Raw genomic sequence first — 17,543 nt, forward strand, 5'->3', positions numbered from 1 at the left:
AGTAGCCTTTCCCCAGCAGTAGCCTTTCCCCAGCAGTAGCCTTTCCCCAGCAGTAGCCTTTCCCCAGCAGTAGCCTTTCCCCAGCAGTAGCCTTTCCCCAGCAGTAGCCTTTCCCCAGCAGTAGCCTTTCCCCAGCAGTAGCCTTTCCCCAGCAGTAGCCTTTCCCCAGCAGTAGCCTTTCCCCAGCAGTAGCCTTTCCCCAGCAGTAGCCTTTCCCCAGCAGTAGCCTTTCCCCAGCAGTAGCCTTTCCCCAGCAGTAGCCTTTCCCCAGCAGTAGCCTTTCCCCAGCAGTAGCCTTTCCCCAGCAGTAGCCTTTCCCCAGCAGTAGCCTTTCCCCAGCAGTAGCCTTTCCCCAGCAGTAGCCTTTCCCCAGCAGTAGCCTTTCCCCAGCAGTAGCCTTTCCCCAGCAGTAGCCTTTCCCCAGCAGTAGCCTTTCCCCAGCAGTAGCCTTTCCCCAGCAGTAGCCTTTCCCCAGCAGTAGCCTTTCCCCAGCAGTAGCCTTTCCCCAGCAGTAGCCTTTCCCCAGCAGTAGCCTTTCCCCAGCAGTAGCCTTTCCCCAGCAGTAGCCTTTCCCCAGCAGTAGCCTTTCCCCAGCAGTAGCCTTTCCCCAGCAGTAGCCTTTCCCCAGCAGTAGCCTTTCCCCAGCAGTAGCCTTTCCCCAGCAGTAGCCTTTCCCCAGCAGTAGCCTTTCCCCAGCAGTAGCCTTTCCCCAGCAGTAGCCTTTCCCCAGCAGTAGCCTTTCCCCAGCAGTAGCCTTTCCCCAGCAGTAGCCTTTCCCCAGCAGTAGCCTTTCCCCAGCAGTAGCCTTTCCCCAGCAGTAGCCTTTCCCCAGCAGTAGCCTTTCCCCAGCAGTAGCCTTTCCCCAGCAGTAGCCTTTCCCCAGCAGTAGCCTTTCCCCAGCAGTAGCCTTTCCCCAGCAGTAGCCTTTCCCCAGCAGTAGCCTTTCCCCAGCAGTAGCCTTTCCCCAGCAGTAGCCTTTCCCCAGCAGTAGCCTTTCCCCAGCAGTAGCCTTTCCCCAGCAGTAGCCTTTCCCCAGCAGTAGCCTTTCCCCAGCAGTAGCCTTTCCCCAGCAGTAGCCTTTCCCCAGCAGTAGCCTTTCCCCAGCAGTAGCCTTTCCCCAGCAGTAGCCTTTCCCCAGCAGTAGCCTTTCCCCAGCAGTAGCCTTTCCCCAGCAGTAGCCTTTCCCCAGCAGTAGCCTTTCCCCAGCAGTAGCCTTTCCCCAGCAGTAGCCTTTCCCCAGCAGTAGCCTTTCCCCAGCAGTAGCCTTTCCCCAGCAGTAGCCTTTCCCCAGCAGTAGCCTTTCCCCAGCAGTAGCCTTTCCCCAGCAGTAGCCTTTCCCCAGCAGTAGCCTTTCCCCAGCAGTAGCCTTTCCCCAGCAGTAGCCTTTCCCCAGCAGTAGCCTTTCCCCAGCAGTAGCCTTTCCCCAGCAGTAGCCTTTCCCCAGCAGTAGCCTTTCCCCAGCAGTAGCCTTTCCCCAGCAGTAGCCTTTCCCCAGCAGTAGCCTTTCCCCAGCAGTAGCCTTTCCCCAGCAGTAGCCTTTCCCCAGCAGTAGCCTTTCCCCAGCAGTAGCCTTTCCCCAGCAGTAGCCTTTCCCCAGCAGTAGCCTTTCCCCAGCAGTAGCCTTTCCCCAGCAGTAGCCTTTCCCCAGCAGTAGCCTTTCCCCAGCAGTAGCCTTTCCCCAGCAGTAGCCTTTCCCCAGCAGTAGCCTTTCCCCAGCAGTAGCCTTTCCCCAGCAGTAGCCTTTCCCCAGCAGTAGCCTTTCCCCAGCAGTAGCCTTTCCCCAGCAGTAGCCTTTCCCCAGCAGTAGCCTTTCCCCAGCAGTAGCCTTTCCCCAGCAGTAGCCTTTCCCCAGCAGTAGCCTTTCCCCAGCAGTAGCCTTTCCCCAGCAGTAGCCTTTCCCCAGCAGTAGCCTTTCCCCAGCAGTAGCCTTTCCCCAGCAGTAGCCTTTCCCCAGCAGTAGCCTTTCCCCAGCAGTAGCCTTTCCCCAGCAGTAGCCTTTCCCCAGCAGTAGCCTTTCCCCAGCAGTAGCCTTTCCCCAGCAGTAGCCTTTCCCCAGCAGTAGCCTTTCCCCAGCAGTAGCCTTTCCCCAGCAGTAGCCTTTCCCCAGCAGTAGCCTTTCCCCAGCAGTAGCCTTTCCCCAGCAGTAGCCTTTCCCCAGCAGTAGCCTTTCCCCAGCAGTAGCCTTTCCCCAGCAGTAGCCTTTCCCCAGCAGTAGCCTTTCCCCAGCAGTAGCCTTTCCCCAGCAGTAGCCTTTCCCCAGCAGTAGCCTTTCCCCAGCAGTAGCCTTTCCCCAGCAGTAGCCTTTCCCCAGCAGTAGCCTTTCCCCAGCAGTAGCCTTTCCCCAGCAGTAGCCTTTCCCCAGCAGTAGCCTTTCCCCAGCAGTAGCCTTTCCCCAGCAGTAGCCTTTCCCCAGCAGTAGCCTTTCCCCAGCAGTAGCCTTTCCCCAGCAGTAGCCTTTCCCCAGCAGTAGCCTTTCCCCAGCAGTAGCCTTTCCCCAGCAGTAGCCTTTCCCCAGCAGTAGCCTTTCCCCAGCAGTAGCCTTTCCCCAGCAGTAGCCTTTCCCCAGCAGTAGCCTTTCCCCAGCAGTAGCCTTTCCCCAGCAGTAGCCTTTCCCCAGCAGTAGCCTTTCCCCAGCAGTAGCCTTTCCCCAGCAGTAGCCTTTCCCCAGCAGTAGCCTTTCCCCAGCAGTAGCCTTTCCCCAGCAGTAGCCTTTCCCCAGCAGTAGCCTTTCCCCAGCAGTAGCCTTTCCCCAGCAGTAGCCTTTCCCCAGCAGTAGCCTTTCCCCAGCAGTAGCCTTTCCCCAGCAGTAGCCTTTCCCCAGCAGTAGCCTTTCCCCAGCAGTAGCCTTTCCCCAGCAGTAGCCTTTCCCCAGCAGTAGCCTTTCCCCAGCAGTAGCCTTTCCCCAGCAGTAGCCTTTCCCCAGCAGTAGCCTTTCCCCAGCAGTAGCCTTTCCCCAGCAGTAGCCTTTCCCCAGCAGTAGCCTTTCCCCAGCAGTAGCCTTTCCCCAGCAGTAGCCTTTCCCCAGCAGTAGCCTTTCCCCAGCAGTAGCCTTTCCCCAGCAGTAGCCTTTCCCCAGCAGTAGCCTTTCCCCAGCAGTAGCCTTTCCCCAGCAGTAGCCTTTCCCCAGCAGTAGCCTTTCCCCAGCAGTAGCCTTTCCCCAGCAGTAGCCTTTCCCCAGCAGTAGCCTTTCCCCAGCAGTAGCCTTTCCCCAGCAGTAGCCTTTCCCCAGCAGTAGCCTTTCCCCAGCAGTAGCCTTTCCCCAGCAGTAGCCTTTCCCCAGCAGTAGCCTTTCCCCAGCAGTAGCCTTTCCCCAGCAGTAGCCTTTCCCCAGCAGTAGCCTTTCCCCAGCAGTAGCCTTTCCCCAGCAGTAGCCTTTCCCCAGCAGTAGCCTTTCCCCAGCAGTAGCCTTTCCCCAGCAGTAGCCTTTCCCCAGCAGTAGCCTTTCCCCAGCAGTAGCCTTTCCCCAGCAGTAGCCTTTCCCCAGCAGTAGCCTTTCCCCAGCAGTAGCCTTTCCCCAGCAGTAGCCTTTCCCCAGCAGTAGCCTTTCCCCAGCAGTAGCCTTTCCCCAGCAGTAGCCTTTCCCCAGCAGTAGCCTTTCCCCAGCAGTAGCCTTTCCCCAGCAGTAGCCTTTCCCCAGCAGTAGCCTTTCCCCAGCAGTAGCCTTTCCCCAGCAGTAGCCTTTCCCCAGCAGTAGCCTTTCCCCAGCAGTAGCCTTTCCCCAGCAGTAGCCTTTCCCCAGCAGTAGCCTTTCCCCAGCAGTAGCCTTTCCCCAGCAGTAGCCTTTCCCCAGCAGTAGCCTTTCCCCAGCAGTAGCCTTTCCCCAGCAGTAGCCTTTCCCCAGCAGTAGCCTTTCCCCAGCAGTAGCCTTTCCCCAGCAGTAGCCTTTCCCCAGCAGTAGCCTTTCCCCAGCAGTAGCCTTTCCCCAGCAGTAGCCTTTCCCCAGCAGTAGCCTTTCCCCAGCAGTAGCCTTTCCCCAGCAGTAGCCTTTCCCCAGCAGTAGCCTTTCCCCAGCAGTAGCCTTTCCCCAGCAGTAGCCTTTCCCCAGCAGTAGCCTTTCCCCAGCAGTAGCCTTTCCCCAGCAGTAGCCTTTCCCCAGCAGTAGCCTTTCCCCAGCAGTAGCCTTTCCCCAGCAGTAGCCTTTCCCCAGCAGTAGCCTTTCCCCAGCAGTAGCCTTTCCCCAGCAGTAGCCTTTCCCCAGCAGTAGCCTTTCCCCAGCAGTAGCCTTTCCCCAGCAGTAGCCTTTCCCCAGCAGTAGCCTTTCCCCAGCAGTAGCCTTTCCCCAGCAGTAGCCTTTCCCCAGCAGTAGCCTTTCCCCAGCAGTAGCCTTTCCCCAGCAGTAGCCTTTCCCCAGCAGTAGCCTTTCCCCAGCAGTAGCCTTTCCCCAGCAGTAGCCTTTCCCCAGCAGTAGCCTTTCCCCAGCAGTAGCCTTTCCCCAGCAGTAGCCTTTCCCCAGCAGTAGCCTTTCCCCAGCAGTAGCCTTTCCCCAGCAGTAGCCTTTCCCCAGCAGTAGCCTTTCCCCAGCAGTAGCCTTTCCCCAGCAGTAGCCTTTCCCCAGCAGTAGCCTTTCCCCAGCAGTAGCCTTTCCCCAGCAGTAGCCTTTCCCCAGCAGTAGCCTTTCCCCAGCAGTAGCCTTTCCCCAGCAGTAGCCTTTCCCCAGCAGTAGCCTTTCCCCAGCAGTAGCCTTTCCCCAGCAGTAGCCTTTCCCCAGCAGTAGCCTTTCCCCAGCAGTAGCCTTTCCCCAGCAGTAGCCTTTCCCCAGCAGTAGCCTTTCCCCAGCAGTAGCCTTTCCCCAGCAGTAGCCTTTCCCCAGCAGTAGCCTTTCCCCAGCAGTAGCCTTTCCCCAGCAGTAGCCTTTCCCCAGCAGTAGCCTTTCCCCAGCAGTAGCCTTTCCCCAGCAGTAGCCTTTCCCCAGCAGTAGCCTTTCCCCAGCAGTAGCCTTTCCCCAGCAGTAGCCTTTCCCCAGCAGTAGCCTTTCCCCAGCAGTAGCCTTTCCCCAGCAGTAGCCTTTCCCCAGCAGTAGCCTTTCCCCAGCAGTAGCCTTTCCCCAGCAGTAGCCTTTCCCCAGCAGTAGCCTTTCCCCAGCAGTAGCCTTTCCCCAGCAGTAGCCTTTCCCCAGCAGTAGCCTTTCCCCAGCAGTAGCCTTTCCCCAGCAGTAGCCTTTCCCCAGCAGTAGCCTTTCCCCAGCAGTAGCCTTTCCCCAGCAGTAGCCTTTCCCCAGCAGTAGCCTTTCCCCAGCAGTAGCCTTTCCCCAGCAGTAGCCTTTCCCCAGCAGTAGCCTTTCCCCAGCAGTAGCCTTTCCCCAGCAGTAGCCTTTCCCCAGCAGTAGCCTTTCCCCAGCAGTAGCCTTTCCCCAGCAGTAGCCTTTCCCCAGCAGTAGCCTTTCCCCAGCAGTAGCCTTTCCCCAGCAGTAGCCTTTCCCCAGCAGTAGCCTTTCCCCAGCAGTAGCCTTTCCCCAGCAGTAGCCTTTCCCCAGCAGTAGCCTTTCCCCAGCAGTAGCCTTTCCCCAGCAGTAGCCTTTCCCCAGCAGTAGCCTTTCCCCAGCAGTAGCCTTTCCCCAGCAGTAGCCTTTCCCCAGCAGTAGCCTTTCCCCAGCAGTAGCCTTTCCCCAGCAGTAGCCTTTCCCCAGCAGTAGCCTTTCCCCAGCAGTAGCCTTTCCCCAGCAGTAGCCTTTCCCCAGCAGTAGCCTTTCCCCAGCAGTAGCCTTTCCCCAGCAGTAGCCTTTCCCCAGCAGTAGCCTTTCCCCAGCAGTAGCCTTTCCCCAGCAGTAGCCTTTCCCCAGCAGTAGCCTTTCCCCAGCAGTAGCCTTTCCCCAGCAGTAGCCTTTCCCCAGCAGTAGCCTTTCCCCAGCAGTAGCCTTTCCCCAGCAGTAGCCTTTCCCCAGCAGTAGCCTTTCCCCAGCAGTAGCCTTTCCCCAGCAGTAGCCTTTCCCCAGCAGTAGCCTTTCCCCAGCAGTAGCCTTTCCCCAGCAGTAGCCTTTCCCCAGCAGTAGCCTTTCCCCAGCAGTAGCCTTTCCCCAGCAGTAGCCTTTCCCCAGCAGTAGCCTTTCCCCAGCAGTAGCCTTTCCCCAGCAGTAGCCTTTCCCCAGCAGTAGCCTTTCCCCAGCAGTAGCCTTTCCCCAGCAGTAGCCTTTCCCCAGCAGTAGCCTTTCCCCAGCAGTAGCCTTTCCCCAGCAGTAGCCTTTCCCCAGCAGTAGCCTTTCCCCAGCAGTAGCCTTTCCCCAGCAGTAGCCTTTCCCCAGCAGTAGCCTTTCCCCAGCAGTAGCCTTTCCCCAGCAGTAGCCTTTCCCCAGCAGTAGCCTTTCCCCAGCAGTAGCCTTTCCCCAGCAGTAGCCTTTCCCCAGCAGTAGCCTTTCCCCAGCAGTAGCCTTTCCCCAGCAGTAGCCTTTCCCCAGCAGTAGCCTTTCCCCAGCAGTAGCCTTTCCCCAGCAGTAGCCTTTCCCCAGCAGTAGCCTTTCCCCAGCAGTAGCCTTTCCCCAGCAGTAGCCTTTCCCCAGCAGTAGCCTTTCCCCAGCAGTAGCCTTTCCCCAGCAGTAGCCTTTCCCCAGCAGTAGCCTTTCCCCAGCAGTAGCCTTTCCCCAGCAGTAGCCTTTCCCCAGCAGTAGCCTTTCCCCAGCAGTAGCCTTTCCCCAGCAGTAGCCTTTCCCCAGCAGTAGCCTTTCCCCAGCAGTAGCCTTTCCCCAGCAGTAGCCTTTCCCCAGCAGTAGCCTTTCCCCAGCAGTAGCCTTTCCCCAGCAGTAGCCTTTCCCCAGCAGTAGCCTTTCCCCAGCAGTAGCCTTTCCCCAGCAGTAGCCTTTCCCCAGCAGTAGCCTTTCCCCAGCAGTAGCCTTTCCCCAGCAGTAGCCTTTCCCCAGCAGTAGCCTTTCCCCAGCAGTAGCCTTTCCCCAGCAGTAGCCTTTCCCCAGCAGTAGCCTTTCCCCAGCAGTAGCCTTTCCCCAGCAGTAGCCTTTCCCCAGCAGTAGCCTTTCCCCAGCAGTAGCCTTTCCCCAGCAGTAGCCTTTCCCCAGCAGTAGCCTTTCCCCAGCAGTAGCCTTTCCCCAGCAGTAGCCTTTCCCCAGCAGTAGCCTTTCCCCAGCAGTAGCCTTTCCCCAGCAGTAGCCTTTCCCCAGCAGTAGCCTTTCCCCAGCAGTAGCCTTTCCCCAGCAGTAGCCTTTCCCCAGCAGTAGCCTTTCCCCAGCAGTAGCCTTTCCCCAGCAGTAGCCTTTCCCCAGCAGTAGCCTTTCCCCAGCAGTAGCCTTTCCCCAGCAGTAGCCTTTCCCCAGCAGTAGCCTTTCCCCAGCAGTAGCCTTTCCCCAGCAGTAGCCTTTCCCCAGCAGTAGCCTTTCCCCAGCAGTAGCCTTTCCCCAGCAGTAGCCTTTCCCCAGCAGTAGCCTTTCCCCAGCAGTAGCCTTTCCCCAGCAGTAGCCTTTCCCCAGCAGTAGCCTTTCCCCAGCAGTAGCCTTTCCCCAGCAGTAGCCTTTCCCCAGCAGTAGCCTTTCCCCAGCAGTAGCCTTTCCCCAGCAGTAGCCTTTCCCCAGCAGTAGCCTTTCCCCAGCAGTAGCCTTTCCCCAGCAGTAGCCTTTCCCCAGCAGTAGCCTTTCCCCAGCAGTAGCCTTTCCCCAGCAGTAGCCTTTCCCCAGCAGTAGCCTTTCCCCAGCAGTAGCCTTTCCCCAGCAGTAGCCTTTCCCCAGCAGTAGCCTTTCCCCAGCAGTAGCCTTTCCCCAGCAGTAGCCTTTCCCCAGCAGTAGCCTTTCCCCAGCAGTAGCCTTTCCCCAGCAGTAGCCTTTCCCCAGCAGTAGCCTTTCCCCAGCAGTAGCCTTTCCCCAGCAGTAGCCTTTCCCCAGCAGTAGCCTTTCCCCAGCAGTAGCCTTTCCCCAGCAGTAGCCTTTCCCCAGCAGTAGCCTTTCCCCAGCAGTAGCCTTTCCCCAGCAGTAGCCTTTCCCCAGCAGTAGCCTTTCCCCAGCAGTAGCCTTTCCCCAGCAGTAGCCTTTCCCCAGCAGTAGCCTTTCCCCAGCAGTAGCCTTTCCCCAGCAGTAGCCTTTCCCCAGCAGTAGCCTTTCCCCAGCAGTAGCCTTTCCCCAGCAGTAGCCTTTCCCCAGCAGTAGCCTTTCCCCAGCAGTAGCCTTTCCCCAGCAGTAGCCTTTCCCCAGCAGTAGCCTTTCCCCAGCAGTAGCCTTTCCCCAGCAGTAGCCTTTCCCCAGCAGTAGCCTTTCCCCAGCAGTAGCCTTTCCCCAGCAGTAGCCTTTCCCCAGCAGTAGCCTTTCCCCAGCAGTAGCCTTTCCCCAGCAGTAGCCTTTCCCCAGCAGTAGCCTTTCCCCAGCAGTAGCCTTTCCCCAGCAGTAGCCTTTCCCCAGCAGTAGCCTTTCCCCAGCAGTAGCCTTTCCCCAGCAGTAGCCTTTCCCCAGCAGTAGCCTTTCCCCAGCAGTAGCCTTTCCCCAGCAGTAGCCTTTCCCCAGCAGTAGCCTTTCCCCAGCAGTAGCCTTTCCCCAGCAGTAGCCTTTCCCCAGCAGTAGCCTTTCCCCAGCAGTAGCCTTTCCCCAGCAGTAGCCTTTCCCCAGCAGTAGCCTTTCCCCAGCAGTAGCCTTTCCCCAGCAGTAGCCTTTCCCCAGCAGTAGCCTTTCCCCAGCAGTAGCCTTTCCCCAGCAGTAGCCTTTCCCCAGCAGTAGCCTTTCCCCAGCAGTAGCCTTTCCCCAGCAGTAGCCTTTCCCCAGCAGTAGCCTTTCCCCAGCAGTAGCCTTTCCCCAGCAGTAGCCTTTCCCCAGCAGTAGCCTTTCCCCAGCAGTAGCCTTTCCCCAGCAGTAGCCTTTCCCCAGCAGTAGCCTTTCCCCAGCAGTAGCCTTTCCCCAGCAGTAGCCTTTCCCCAGCAGTAGCCTTTCCCCAGCAGTAGCCTTTCCCCAGCAGTAGCCTTTCCCCAGCAGTAGCCTTTCCCCAGCAGTAGCCTTTCCCCAGCAGTAGCCTTTCCCCAGCAGTAGCCTTTCCCCAGCAGTAGCCTTTCCCCAGCAGTAGCCTTTCCCCAGCAGTAGCCTTTCCCCAGCAGTAGCCTTTCCCCAGCAGTAGCCTTTCCCCAGCAGTAGCCTTTCCCCAGCAGTAGCCTTTCCCCAGCAGTAGCCTTTCCCCAGCAGTAGCCTTTCCCCAGCAGTAGCCTTTCCCCAGCAGTAGCCTTTCCCCAGCAGTAGCCTTTCCCCAGCAGTAGCCTTTCCCCAGCAGTAGCCTTTCCCCAGCAGTAGCCTTTCCCCAGCAGTAGCCTTTCCCCAGCAGTAGCCTTTCCCCAGCAGTAGCCTTTCCCCAGCAGTAGCCTTTCCCCAGCAGTAGCCTTTCCCCAGCAGTAGCCTTTCCCCAGCAGTAGCCTTTCCCCAGCAGTAGCCTTTCCCCAGCAGTAGCCTTTCCCCAGCAGTAGCCTTTCCCCAGCAGTAGCCTTTCCCCAGCAGTAGCCTTTCCCCAGCAGTAGCCTTTCCCCAGCAGTAGCCTTTCCCCAGCAGTAGCCTTTCCCCAGCAGTAGCCTTTCCCCAGCAGTAGCCTTTCCCCAGCAGTAGCCTTTCCCCAGCAGTAGCCTTTCCCCAGCAGTAGCCTTTCCCCAGCAGTAGCCTTTCCCCAGCAGTAGCCTTTCCCCAGCAGTAGCCTTTCCCCAGCAGTAGCCTTTCCCCAGCAGTAGCCTTTCCCCAGCAGTAGCCTTTCCCCAGCAGTAGCCTTTCCCCAGCAGTAGCCTTTCCCCAGCAGTAGCCTTTCCCCAGCAGTAGCCTTTCCCCAGCAGTAGCCTTTCCCCAGCAGTAGCCTTTCCCCAGCAGTAGCCTTTCCCCAGCAGTAGCCTTTCCCCAGCAGTAGCCTTTCCCCAGCAGTAGCCTTTCCCCAGCAGTAGCCTTTCCCCAGCAGTAGCCTTTCCCCAGCAGTAGCCTTTCCCCAGCAGTAGCCTTTCCCCAGCAGTAGCCTTTCCCCAGCAGTAGCCTTTCCCCAGCAGTAGCCTTTCCCCAGCAGTAGCCTTTCCCCAGCAGTAGCCTTTCCCCAGCAGTAGCCTTTCCCCAGCAGTAGCCTTTCCCCAGCAGTAGCCTTTCCCCAGCAGTAGCCTTTCCCCAGCAGTAGCCTTTCCCCAGCAGTAGCCTTTCCCCAGCAGTAGCCTTTCCCCAGCAGTAGCCTTTCCCCAGCAGTAGCCTTTCCCCAGCAGTAGCCTTTCCCCAGCAGTAGCCTTTCCCCAGCAGTAGCCTTTCCCCAGCAGTAGCCTTTCCCCAGCAGTAGCCTTTCCCCAGCAGTAGCCTTTCCCCAGCAGTAGCCTTTCCCCAGCAGTAGCCTTTCCCCAGCAGTAGCCTTTCCCCAGCAGTAGCCTTTCCCCAGCAGTAGCCTTTCCCCAGCAGTAGCCTTTCCCCAGCAGTAGCCTTTCCCCAGCAGTAGCCTTTCCCCAGCAGTAGCCTTTCCCCAGCAGTAGCCTTTCCCCAGCAGTAGCCTTTCCCCAGCAGTAGCCTTTCCCCAGCAGTAGCCTTTCCCCAGCAGTAGCCTTTCCCCAGCAGTAGCCTTTCCCCAGCAGTAGCCTTTCCCCAGCAGTAGCCTTTCCCCAGCAGTAGCCTTTCCCCAGCAGTAGCCTTTCCCCAGCAGTAGCCTTTCCCCAGCAGTAGCCTTTCCCCAGCAGTAGCCTTTCCCCAGCAGTAGCCTTTCCCCAGCAGTAGCCTTTCCCCAGCAGTAGCCTTTCCCCAGCAGTAGCCTTTCCCCAGCAGTAGCCTTTCCCCAGCAGTAGCCTTTCCCCAGCAGTAGCCTTTCCCCAGCAGTAGCCTTTCCCCAGCAGTAGCCTTTCCCCAGCAGTAGCCTTTCCCCAGCAGTAGCCTTTCCCCAGCAGTAGCCTTTCCCCAGCAGTAGCCTTTCCCCAGCAGTAGCCTTTCCCCAGCAGTAGCCTTTCCCCAGCAGTAGCCTTTCCCCAGCAGTAGCCTTTCCCCAGCAGTAGCCTTTCCCCAGCAGTAGCCTTTCCCCAGCAGTAGCCTTTCCCCAGCAGTAGCCTTTCCCCAGCAGTAGCCTTTCCCCAGCAGTAGCCTTTCCCCAGCAGTAGCCTTTCCCCAGCAGTAGCCTTTCCCCAGCAGTAGCCTTTCCCCAGCAGTAGCCTTTCCCCAGCAGTAGCCTTTCCCCAGCAGTAGCCTTTCCCCAGCAGTAGCCTTTCCCCAGCAGTAGCCTTTCCCCAGCAGTAGCCTTTCCCCAGCAGTAGCCTTTCCCCAGCAGTAGCCTTTCCCCAGCAGTAGCCTTTCCCCAGCAGTAGCCTTTCCCCAGCAGTAGCCTTTCCCCAGCAGTAGCCTTTCCCCAGCAGTAGCCTTTCCCCAGCAGTAGCCTTTCCCCAGCAGTAGCCTTTCCCCAGCAGTAGCCTTTCCCCAGCAGTAGCCTTTCCCCAGCAGTAGCCTTTCCCCAGCAGTAGCCTTTCCCCAGCAGTAGCCTTTCCCCAGCAGTAGCCTTTCCCCAGCAGTAGCCTTTCCCCAGCAGTAGCCTTTCCCCAGCAGTAGCCTTTCCCCAGCAGTAGCCTTTCCCCAGCAGTAGCCTTTCCCCAGCAGTAGCCTTTCCCCAGCAGTAGCCTTTCCCCAGCAGTAGCCTTTCCCCAGCAGTAGCCTTTCCCCAGCAGTAGCCTTTCCCCAGCAGTAGCCTTTCCCCAGCAGTAGCCTTTCCCCAGCAGTAGCCTTTCCCCAGCAGTAGCCTTTCCCCAGCAGTAGCCTTTCCCCAGCAGTAGCCTTTCCCCAGCAGTAGCCTTTCCCCAGCAGTAGCCTTTCCCCAGCAGTAGCCTTTCCCCAGCAGTAGCCTTTCCCCAGCAGTAGCCTTTCCCCAGCAGTAGCCTTTCCCCAGCAGTAGCCTTTCCCCAGCAGTAGCCTTTCCCCAGCAGTAGCCTTTCCCCAGCAGTAGCCTTTCCCCAGCAGTAGCCTTTCCCCAGCAGTAGCCTTTCCCCAGCAGTAGCCTTTCCCCAGCAGTAGCCTTTCCCCAGCAGTAGCCTTTCCCCAGCAGTAGCCTTTCCCCAGCAGTAGCCTTTCCCCAGCAGTAGCCTTTCCCCAGCAGTAGCCTTTCCCCAGCAGTAGCCTTTCCCCAGCAGTAGCCTTTCCCCAGCAGTAGCCTTTCCCCAGCAGTAGCCTTTCCCCAGCAGTAGCCTTTCCCCAGCAGTAGCCTTTCCCCAGCAGTAGCCTTTCCCCAGCAGTAGCCTTTCCCCAGCAGTAGCCTTTCCCCAGCAGTAGCCTTTCCCCAGCAGTAGCCTTTCCCCAGCAGTAGCCTTTCCCCAGCAGTAGCCTTTCCCCAGCAGTAGCCTTTCCCCAGCAGTAGCCTTTCCCCAGCAGTAGCCTTTCCCCAGCAGTAGCCTTTCCCCAGCAGTAGCCTTTCCCCAGCAGTAGCCTTTCCCCAGCAGTAGCCTTTCCCCAGCAGTAGCCTTTCCCCAGCAGTAGCCTTTCCCCAGCAGTAGCCTTTCCCCAGCAGTAGCCTTTCCCCAGCAGTAGCCTTTCCCCAGCAGTAGCCTTTCCCCAGCAGTAGCCTTTCCCCAGCAGTAGCCTTTCCCCAGCAGTAGCCTTTCCCCAGCAGTAGCCTTTCCCCAGCAGTAGCCTTTCCCCAGCAGTAGCCTTTCCCCAGCAGTAGCCTTTCCCCAGCAGTAGCCTTTCCCCAGCAGTAGCCTTTCCCCAGCAGTAGCCTTTCCCCAGCAGTAGCCTTTCCCCAGCAGTAGCCTTTCCCCAGCAGTAGCCTTTCCCCAGCAGTAGCCTTTCCCCAGCAGTAGCCTTTCCCCAGCAGTAGCCTTTCCCCAGCAGTAGCCTTTCCCCAGCAGTAGCCTTTCCCCAGCAGTAGCCTTTCCCCAGCAGTAGCCTTTCCCCAGCAGTAGCCTTTCCCCAGCAGTAGCCTTTCCCCAGCAGTAGCCTTTCCCCAGCAGTAGCCTTTCCCCAGCAGTAGCCTTTCCCCAGCAGTAGCCTTTCCCCAGCAGTAGCCTTTCCCCAGCAGTAGCCTTTCCCCAGCAGTAGCCTTTCCCCAGCAGTAGCCTTTCCCCAGCAGTAGCCTTTCCCCAGCAGTAGCCTTTCCCCAGCAGTAGCCTTTCCCCAGCAGTAGCCTTTCCCCAGCAGTAGCCTTTCCCCAGCAGTAGCCTTTCCCCAGCAGTAGCCTTTCCCCAGCAGTAGCCTTTCCCCAGCAGTAGCCTTTCCCCAGCAGTAGCCTTTCCCCAGCAGTAGCCTTTCCCCAGCAGTAGCCTTTCCCCAGCAGTAGCCTTTCCCCAGCAGTAGCCTTTCCCCAGCAGTAGCCTTTCCCCAGCAGTAGCCTTTCCCCAGCAGTAGCCTTTCCCCAGCAGTAGCCTTTCCCCAGCAGTAGCCTTTCCCCAGCAGTAGCCTTTCCCCAGCAGTAGCCTTTCCCCAGCAGTAGCCTTTCCCCAGCAGTAGCCTTTCCCCAGCAGTAGCCTTTCCCCAGCAGTAGCCTTTCCCCAGCAGTAGCCTTTCCCCAGCAGTAGCCTTTCCCCAGCAGTAGCCTTTCCCCAGCAGTAGCCTTTCCCCAGCAGTAGCCTTTCCCCAGCAGTAGCCTTTCCCCAGCAGTAGCCTTTCCCCAGCAGTAGCCTTTCCCCAGCAGTAGCCTTTCCCCAGCAGTAGCCTTTCCCCAGCAGTAGCCTTTCCCCAGCAGTAGCCTTTCCCCAGCAGTAGCCTTTCCCCAGCAGTAGCCTTTCCCCAGCAGTAGCCTTTCCCCAGCAGTAGCCTTTCCCCAGCAGTAGCCTTTCCCCAGCAGTAGCCTTTCCCCAGCAGTAGCCTTTCCCCAGCAGTAGCCTTTCCCCAGCAGTAGCCTTTCCCCAGCAGTAGCCTTTCCCCAGCAGTAGCCTTTCCCCAGCAGTAGCCTTTCCCCAGCAGTAGCCTTTCCCCAGCAGTAGCCTTTCCCCAGCAGTAGCCTTTCCCCAGCAGTAGCCTTTCCCCAGCAGTAGCCTTTCCCCAGCAGTAGCCTTTCCCCAGCAGTAGCCTTTCCCCAGCAGTAGCCTTTCCCCAGCAGTAGCCTTTCCCCAGCAGTAGCCTTTCCCCAGCAGTAGCCTTTCCCCAGCAGTAGCCTTTCCCCAGCAGTAGCCTTTCCCCAGCAGTAGCCTTTCCCCAGCAGTAGCCTTTCCCCAGCAGTAGCCTTTCCCCAGCAGTAGCCTTTCCCCAGCAGTAGCCTTTCCCCAGCAGTAGCCTTTCCCCAGCAGTAGCCTTTCCCCAGCAGTAGCCTTTCCCCAGCAGTAGCCTTTCCCCAGCAGTAGCCTTTCCCCAGCAGTAGCCTTTCCCCAGCAGTAGCCTTTCCCCAGCAGTAGCCTTTCCCCAGCAGTAGCCTTTCCCCAGCAGTAGCCTTTCCCCAGCAGTAGCCTTTCCCCAGCAGTAGCCTTTCCCCAGCAGTAGCCTTTCCCCAGCAGTAGCCTTTCCCCAGCAGTAGCCTTTCCCCAGCAGTAGCCTTTCCCCAGCAGTAGCCTTTCCCCAGCAGTAGCCTTTCCCCAGCAGTAGCCTTTCCCCAGCAGTAGCCTTTCCCCAGCAGTAGCCTTTCCCCAGCAGTAGCCTTTCCCCAGCAGTAGCCTTTCCCCAGCAGTAGCCTTTCCCCAGCAGTAGCCTTTCCCCAGCAGTAGCCTTTCCCCAGCAGTAGCCTTTCCCCAGCAGTAGCCTTTCCCCAGCAGTAGCCTTTCCCCAGCAGTAGCCTTTCCCCAGCAGTAGCCTTTCCCCAGCAGTAGCCTTTCCCCAGCAGTAGCCTTTCCCCAGCAGTAGCCTTTCCCCAGCAGTAGCCTTTCCCCAGCAGTAGCCTTTCCCCAGCAGTAGCCTTTCCCCAGCAGTAGCCTTTCCCCAGCAGTAGCCTTTCCCCAGCAGTAGCCTTTCCCCAGCAGTAGCCTTTCCCCAGCAGTAGCCTTTCCCCAGCAGTAGCCTTTCCCCAAAAAAAAAAGGCAGGAATTGGCTCTTCAACCTCTCAGAAAAGCACGGTATTAAACTCTTTCCCCATGGAGCTGGAGTGGGTGCAGAATAATTGGCCCATCTTAGAGGGAGCTGTGGCTCAAATAAAATCTGTCCACAGGCTGATTCATATGGTGGAGGACAAGTTAGAAGCAATTATTTGTATAGTCCTAGGTGTTGCTCTTAGTGTCCCTTCGGAGAACAGCAATGATCAGTACATGGCAGAAACGCAATTTATTCAGTCCTTGTAAGAATTGGTTACATATGTGCTGGATCAAGTAGAAGACCTAACGGGACTGTGAAAGAAGAAAAACTCAACAAGCCCTCTTTCAGCAAGCCATAGAGAACTGTTGTTAGAAGAGAGGGAGATAAATGCTAGTTCCCCAGATAGTGACTTTTATTGAGGAGAAAATCAGGAGGATGTGAAAGCCCAAAAAGACGTAGCATAAAACCTGGTGACCCTTCTCTGCCCTCCGATAGGAAGTGGGCATGCATATGAGGGGAGTGAAGGTGGGTACTCCGTTGTTCGTACTGAGAAGGTCCCCTATTCTGCTACTGATGTGTCTGAATTAAAGAAAGATTTTGGTCACACCCCTAGGAAATCAGAGACCGAGTATGTGTGGAAAGTGTGGCTAGCGCAGAGAAGAGATCCTGTTGATTGAAAAGGAATCAGAGTTGTTAGGAACCTGGCATATCTTTAACCACTGGCAACCACTGTGCCCCGTGGTCCCTTAATCAAAGATCTGCTTATTGGGATGGTTACTGGGACAACAACTGATGTGGATTGATCTGTGCATTGGTCCTGTCCCTTTTACCAGCCAGGAGCCTCTGAACAAATATATCTGAAAGGTTCAAGATGATCAGGAGGAAAGGTACAAAATAAACTAACTGGAGTTGACCTACCTTGCAGCTGTGGTTTGTTTTGGACCAGGAATTTTTTTTGTTAACTTTTGTTTTCCAGCTATGCCTTTGCCAACCTCAGTTCTTCTGGAACTGACAAGTTCTCTTCTTGTTTTTGTTCTCCAGATGCTTACAAATGCTGATTGTGTTGCTGTGCCTCACAAGTTCCCTTCTTGCCTTGCTCCTTTCCCTGGGATCCCTGCGGTATCATCAGTGTTTGGGACTGGCATTTTTGTCAGGTAAATATTTTTCGTGGCTTATGCTGATCTGGTCACACTAAGTGGCCGGTCACAGTCCCATGCCTATTTTGGGCTTACTGGGTGTATGGACTGAATTCGAATTCTAAGAGAAGCTTAACCCTTTCAACCACTGCACAGAATGAAATATATTCAGGAGATGAATAGGGCCAGGATTGTAGCGGCAATTGTGAGGAGATGCAGGACAAAGAAGAATAAAAATGGGGTGTCAGATGCAACAAATGCATCATGCATTGCAACACCCTGCAGTCTTTGCTATCAGCAGTGGGAACCAATCAGTGGTACTTATCTAATGTATTATGTCAGCAGGGAAGAACTAACTGAAAAGACCACCGGTTAATTGTAGATGCACTTGCCATAACTAAACAGGATGACTGGCTCTTCATTGTAGGAGGTAAAGGAAATATTTTACCCGCTGGAATTTGAAAGGCGATCTGGGAGAACACAAATGAAGGTAACTTTGATCTTGATGGCATCTAGTTAATTTCACTTAAGATCCTGCCATAACTAGGCTATAGCTTTTGTCCCAACAAGATTCAATGTTGGGACAACGGGGAAAAAAATAGGCCAATAGCCACTTGTAGCTGCCTGTTACTAAGATTCTGTTTTGTAAACTTACCTGGAGCCAGCCCTAAGGTGGGCCCACTTGCGAGCACAAGGAGGCTCTGACCTGCAGCCGGGCTGTGCTCCTGCCCTCCTGGTTCACACATCTTGCTTCCCTCCCCTTACTCCTCCGGCCCCGTGCTCAACCCGGCTGTGACCATTCTTTTTAAAGGTATCTCTGCCTGTGCTGAAGGCTGTTAATCAATGTCACCTTCAATTTTTTTTTACGCAGTTATCATCTTTACTGGACCTTGCTGCTGTAATGCAGACCAAATCTGCTTTGGTTTAAACGAGAGGTTGCTTTTTATTTCCTCTTTCACATCAGAGATTAATACTGTTGTATGACCGTTGGCACTAACGTCTCTTTCCATAGCAACGCTCAAGAGAACATAAACTATGAGTCATTATTTCTCTCTGGAGGACTTTTTTCTAATCACAATCATTCTGCGGTTCCTAACATATATATCTCTCTGGTGTTACAAAACAAACAGGCAGAAAGAGGAGACTTCCACTGGACATCACTGTATACAACCCAAAGTCAGCATGATTCAGTAATAACTCCTGTTCTCCCTTCTTTAGGCAAAAACTCTGTGCTGGAACAGCTTAAAGACACAGTTCCTTAGGATAGCTTGCACGGTAATTGTACTAGTCCATCACTTGAGGTTGTGAGATTCCTTTTATTTAATGCATGTTTTATTTTTGAAGCTGTGTACTGGACCTGCCTTGCAACACAGTCTGCTGCCTGCTGGTGCAAAGCTCTCAAAAAACTAAAGGAGTCTGTTGCAGAATTAAGAACGAAGACATGCAAACCAAGGCCACCCACGTGCAGTCAACAGTTACGATGCATTTAGTGCTCAGCAATTCTAAACAGGTGAGCCCAGCCCAGGTCTGCTGCAGCAGGAGGACTGGGGACACCTGGCTCTGACTTACCGGGACAGCACGCT

The 17,543-nt window shown here is 56.5% G+C and overlaps 1 long non-coding RNA gene across 1 annotated transcript in view; it reads left to right on the top strand.

Moving 5' to 3' along the window:
* Positions 1-16,917, top strand: part of LOC116235970 (uncharacterized) — a 42,235-nt gene extending 25,318 nt beyond the window's left edge. Inside the window, exons 2-4 of the long non-coding RNA XR_016468381.1 lie at positions 15,866-15,978; positions 16,388-16,450; positions 16,832-16,917. This is a non-coding gene — a long non-coding RNA (uncharacterized LOC116235970). The remainder of the gene's footprint in view (positions 1-15,865; positions 15,979-16,387; positions 16,451-16,831) is intronic.
* Positions 16,918-17,543: the final 626 nt, after the last annotated feature.

Source organism: Phasianus colchicus, chromosome 7, assembly GCF_987193195.1.
Source record: "Phasianus colchicus chromosome 7, bPhaCol1.hap1.1, whole genome shotgun sequence".
Taxonomy (NCBI): Eukaryota; Metazoa; Chordata; class Aves; order Galliformes; family Phasianidae; genus Phasianus; species Phasianus colchicus.